The sequence below is a fragment of the Heptranchias perlo genome, unplaced genomic scaffold (genome assembly GCF_035084215.1).
Source record: "Heptranchias perlo isolate sHepPer1 unplaced genomic scaffold, sHepPer1.hap1 HAP1_SCAFFOLD_1698, whole genome shotgun sequence".
In the NCBI taxonomy this organism is placed as follows: Eukaryota; Metazoa; Chordata; class Chondrichthyes; order Hexanchiformes; family Hexanchidae; genus Heptranchias; species Heptranchias perlo.
The window spans coordinates 22,501-28,701 of record NW_027138967.1 but is presented as its reverse complement, the minus strand read 5'-3'; positions in this window follow the sequence as shown (position 1 = coordinate 28,701).

Sequence of the window (6,201 nt, the reverse complement as noted above, 5' to 3'; positions counted from 1 at the left end):
TAATCCCAAAAGAATGCTCAGAGACCAAGTCCCAAAGGGGAAATGGTTAACCAGAAGCTGGGGGAAATGGTTAACCAAAAGTTGCAAAAATGATTAAAAGGGGTGAAATGATTAACCAGGAGGCTAAAGCAATGTGCCGCGGTGAAGTCTGAAAGAGGGAAAGGTTGACCAGAAAGCATTAAACAAAAGCGGCAACATTTTTTAAAATTGGCAAATGATTAACCAGAATCCCAAAAGAATGCTCAGAGACTAAGTCCCAAAGGGGAAATGGTTAACCAGAAGCTGGGGGAAATGGTTAACCAAAAGTTGCAAAATGATTAAAAGGGGTGAAATGATTAACCAGGAGGCTGAAGCAATGTGCCGCGGTGAAGTCTGAAAGAGGGAAAGGTTGACCAGAAAGCATTAAACAAAAGTGGCAACATTTTTTAAAAATTGGCAAATGATTAACCAGAATCCCAAAAGAATGCTCAGAGACTAAGTCCCAAAGGGGAAATGGTTAACCAGAAGCTGGGGAAATGGTTAACCAAAAGTTGCAAAAATGATTAAAAGGGGTGAAATGATTAACCAGGAGGCTAAAGCAATGTGCCGCGGTGAAGTCTGAAAGAGGGAAAGGTTGACCAGAAAGCATTAAACAAAAGCGGCAACATTTTTTAAAAATTGGCAAATGATTAACCAGAATTCCAAAAGAATGCTCAGAGACTAAGTCCCAAAGGGGAAATGGTTAACCAGAAGCTGGGGGAAATGGTTAACCAAAAGTTGCAAAAATGATTAAAAGGGGTGAAATGATTAACCAGGAGGCTGAAGCAATGTGCCGCGGGGAAGTCTGAAAGAGGCAAAGGTTGACCAGAAAGCATTAAACAAAAGTGGCAACATTTTTTAAAAATTGGCAAATGATTAACCAGAATCCCAAAAGAATGCTCAGAGACTAAGTCCCAAAGGGGAAATGGTTAACCAGAAGCTGGGGGAAATGGTTAACCAAAAGTTGCAAAAATGATTAAAAGGGGTGAAATGATTAACCAGGAGGCTAAAGCAATGTGCCGCGGTGAAGTCTGAAAGAGGGAAAGGTTGACCAGAAAGCATTAAACAAAAGTGGCAACATTTTTAAAAAATTGGCAAATGATTAACCAGAATCCCAAAAGAATGCTCAGAGACTAAGTCCCAAAGGGGAAATGGTTAACCAGAAGCTGGGGGAAATGGTTAACCAAAAGTTGCAAAAATGATTAAAAGGGTGAAATGATTAACCAGGAGGCTGGAGCAATGTGCCGCGGTGAAGTCTGAAAGAGGGAAAGGTTGACCAGAAAGCATTAAACAAAAGTGGCAACATTTTTTAAAAATTGGCAAATGATTAACCAGAATCCCAAAAGAATGCTCAGAGACTAAGTCCCAAAGGGGAAATGGTTAACCAGAAGCTGGGGGAAATGGTTAACCAAAAGTTGCAAAAATGATTAAAAGGGGTGAAATGATTAACCAGGAGGCTGAAGCAATGTGCCGCGGTGAAGTCTGAAAGAGGGAAAGGTTGACCAGAAAGCATTAAACAAAAGTGGCAACATTTTTAAAAATTGGCAAATGATTAACCAGAATCCCAAAAGAATGCTCAGAGACTAAGTCCCAAAGGGGAAATGGTTAACCAGAAGCTGGGGGAAATGGTTAACCAAAAGTTGCAAAAATGATTAAAAGGGGTGAAATGATTAACCAGGAGGCTGGAGCAATGTGCCGCGGTGAAGTCTGAAAGAGGGAAAGGTTGACCAGAAAGCATTAAACAAAAGTGGCAACATTTTTTAAAAATTGGCAAATGATTAACCAGAATCCCAAAAGAATGCTCAGAGACTAAGTCCCAAAGGGGAAATGGTTAACCAGAAGCTGGGGGAAATGGTTAACCAAAAGTTGCAAAAATGATTAAAAGGGGTGAAATGATTAACCAGGAGGCTGAAGCAATGTGCCGCGGTGAAGTCTGAAAGAGGGAAAGGTTGACCAGAAAGCATTAAACAAAAGTGGCAACATTTTTAAAAATTGGCAAATGATTAACCAGAATCCCAAAAGAATGCTCAGAGACCAAGTCCCAAAGGGGAAATGGTTAACCAGAAGCTGGGGGAAATGGTTAACCAAAAGTTGCAAAAATGATTAAAAGGGGTGAAATGATTAACCAGGAGGCTAAAGCAATGTGCCGCGGTGAAGTCTGAAAGAGGGAAAGGTTGACCAGAAAGCATTAAACAAAAGCGGCAACATTTTTAAAAATTGGCAAATGATTAACCAGAATCCCAAAAGAATGCTCAGAGACTAAGTCCCAAAGGGGAAATGGTTAACCAGAAGCTGGGGGAAATGGTTAACCAAAAGTTGCAAAAATGATTAAAAGGGGTGAAATGATTAACCAGGAGGCTGAAGCAATGTGCCGCGGTGAAGTCTGAAAGAGGGAAAGGTTGACCAGAAAGCATTAAACAAAAGTGGCAACATTTTTTAAAAATTGGCAAATGATTAACCAGAATCCCAAAAGAATGCTCAGAGACTAAGTCCCAAAGGGGAAATGGTTAACCAGAAGCTGGGGGAAATGGTTAACCAAAAGTTGCAAAAATGATTAAAAGGGGTGAAATGATTAACCAGGAGGCTAAAGCAATGTGCCGCGGTGAAGTCTGAAAGAGGGAAAGGTTGACCAGAAAGCATTAAACAAAAGCGGCAACATTTTTTAAAAATTGGCAAATGATTAACCAGAATCCCAAAAGAATGCTCAGAGACTAAGTCCCAAAGGGGAAATGGTTAACCAGAAGCTGGGGGAAATGGTTAACCAAAAGTTGCAAAAATGATTAAAAGGGGTGAAATGATTAACCAGGAGGCTGAAGCAATGTGCCGCGGTGAAGTCTGAAAGAGGGAAAGGTTGACCAGAAAGCATTAAACAAAAGTGGCAACATTTTTTAAAAATTGGCAAATGATTAACCAGAATCCCAAAAGAATGCTCAGAGACTAAGTCCCAAAGGGGAAATGGTTAACCAGAAGCTGGGGGAAATGGTTAACCAAAAGTTGCAAAAATGATTAAAAGGGGTGAAATGATTAACCAGGAGGCTAAAGCAATGTGCCGCGGTGAAGTCTGAAAGAGGGAAAGGTTGACCAGAAAGCATTAAACAAAAGTGGCAACATTTTTAAAAAATTGGCAAATGATTAACCAGAATCCCAAAAGAATGCTCAGAGACTAAGTCCCAAAGGGGAAATGGTTAACCAGAAGCTGGGGGAAATGGTTAACCAAAAGTTGCAAAAATGATTAAAAGGGGTGAAATGATTAACCAGGAGGCTGGAGCAATGTGCCGCGGTGAAGTCTGAAAGAGGGAAAGGTTGACCAGAAAGCATTAAACAAAAGTGGCAACATTTTTAAAAAATTGGCAAATGATTAACCAGAATCCCAAAAGAATGCTCAGAGACCAAGTCCCAAAGGGGAAATGGTTAACCAGAAGCTGGGGGAAATGGTTAACCAAAAGTTGCAAAAATGATTAAAAGGGGTGAAATGATTAACCAGGAGGCTAAAGCAATGTGCCGCGGTGAAGTCTGAAAGAGGGAAAGGTTGACCAGAAAGCATTAAACAAAAGCGGCAACATTTTTTAAAATTGGCAAATGATTAACCAGAATCCCAAAAGAATGCTCAGAGACTAAGTCCCAAAGGGGAAATGGTTAACCAGAAGCTGGGTGAAATGGTTAACCAAAAGTTGCAAAAATGATTAAAAGGGGTGAAATGATCAACCAGAAGTCGAAAATAATGTGCGGCGATGAAGTCCTAAGGGGCAAAAGTCACCCAGAAGGCAGGGAAATGATCAAACGAAAGCAGCCAAAAAATTATTAAAAGAGGGGAACTGATGAACCAAAAGATGAGAAACGGCCCGCAGAGACTAAGTCCAAAACGGGAACTGGTGAACCGGAAATGATTAACCAAAAACTAAGTCCGAAGAGGGAACTGGTAAACCAGAACTGAGTAACCCGATTTTTAAAATTAATTATAAATGGGGAAACGATTGAGCAAAAGGCGGAAATTAAGTCACAGGGACCATGTCCGAAAGGGCAAGAGGTTACCCCGTAGGGGGCATTCGTCAACTCAATCTGAAAACTTTGGAGGCAAATCTGACCAAAATGCGGAAATCGGACCACACCGCGAGGGGCGCCATTCGACGGGGCAGGGTTAGACGCGTCGAACGGTACCTGAAGGTCCCGGCTGCGACACGTGAGTCCGGAGATATGGCCAGTCAAAGTCTGATGGGAGGTACCGAAGCCGAAAAATCGAAACGCGTTTGCGGCGATTCGGTGTCAGAGAGTCGGTCACGAATTCAAATTCGTCCCGCTGATTCGCCAATTGCCAGCCGGTTCCGGGGGGATTGGCGGGGTACCTGCAGGATAGTAAGAAGGTGGCATGTCGAGACTTAGCCTGTTTACCAGACTTGTGTCTAGCGCCTCCAGGTCTGCAGAGACCGACCCGGGCTGCCGCCCAACCGACTTTTAAGCCTTTTGGGAGTGGGAATTTTTCCCATTTTTCCCCATTTTTCGGGTTTTTTGGTCGGGCTTGAAAACGGCGGCCCCGAGGCCTCCCGGGGCTGGCGGTCTTCGGCTCCCTTGCGAGAGGGTCCGAATTCCACCCGTTTAAGCCCAGAAAGGAGTTCGGAAGTCAGTCGGTCGAGGGAACCCCTTCGGAAGTCCGACGGGGATGGATTCGGCCGGCGTTTCGGATCTCCGGTCAGAGGATTCCCCCCCTGGGCGGGGGGGTGCGAGTAGCTGCCGGCAAACGGTCCCTTGCACTTGTGGCACAAAAAGTCCGAGCACAGGTTAATGAGTTGGCCGCGGAAGCCCCTATGCCGAAATGAGAAAGCCCCCTTTGCGGGGATTTAGTGACGCATCTGCGGCCGGAGGTGGGAGGCCGTCCTGCCGAATTGACACTTGTCATTCGGGCACCTAGGGATTGGTCGGGTACCCGGAGATTTTCGAGAACACGATTTTCAGAGCTTTCTCTGACAGCCCAGGTGCACTTTAAGAGTGCCTGAAAAAGTGACACTTGGCAAAAGGCTCTCAATTTCAAAGCGGAGACCTTTACAAGAGCACTCGGAAGTCACCTGTCAGCATTTAAAGCTACATCAGGCGGCAATTTTCGAACTCTTTGTCAGTCTGAAATCGTGTTGAGCCTCGACAGCGTCGGGCTCAGGCAGGAGGAGCTTGCCAGCAGAGAGAGGCTCACCATGGATTGCTGGTGGATGCTTTCGAAAACATATACACATTATATTATATTATAATAATATAAAGAAAAAAAAGAGTTTCTCAAAATCTCTGTGACACTTTGCAGATTTTTTTGAAAGCCAATAAAGAGAACTCTTTAACTTGAAAGTCACCTGTGCCGGCATAGCGATGACTTTTAAAACAGGTTGACACTTTCGAGCCGCGGCGGCTCTGAATCACCCCAGACACCAAGTGTGTTTGTGGGCAAGGCACCGCGGCCGGTGGGCTGCTTTTATAATAACGGGCACGCAGACTTTTTGAGAGGAATCGGTACTCTCTTCCGATCGATTTGGCGACTCGCGTCCGACATGGGAGGGCCCGAGCGGTCCAGCCAAGGCTGGTGTTCAGGCTCGTCAGGTTCCTCTCTCTGTCCCAAGTGGCAGACGGACAGTTTTAAAAGTCAGTGGGTTTGTCGGCACGACTCTCCTGTTCACCCGCTGGCGTATTGCTCTCTTGTGAGGCCGAGAAGTCCACCTGTGTTGTCTAACAGAGGTCCGATTCAAGCTCCAGAGCCTGGGTGTCTGCCGTCTCGAGTGGAGCGGGAATGTGCACAGCAAGTCCCGTTCTGGTAGCTGAACACGAGATTTCTCTAGCAACTGAGCACCAAAACACGTCACCCTTTTAGAGCTGGAGGGCTGAGTGTGTGCATGTATCTTGAACGCTATGGTTTGCAAACTCCAGTCGGACCTGGCACACCAACCTCTCCCCTGTCACGGGCAGGGGGGGGGAAGGCCATGTGTGCCCAGCAGACACGACGAAGGCGGCTAGAAAGGGTCACTGTAGCTTAACCACCCAAGCGTGTCCGTGACCTTAACGGTCTGTGCCTGGCAAAAGGTGGGCTCCTTTCGACTTTTGTTTGTTGCTGGCTGTCTGTCATGCATTACCGCTTGCAAGCCCAGGTTGGAACCGGCGCCAACCTCCCTCGTCATGGTGGGGGGAGGCCATGTGCCCAGCCCGACGGTG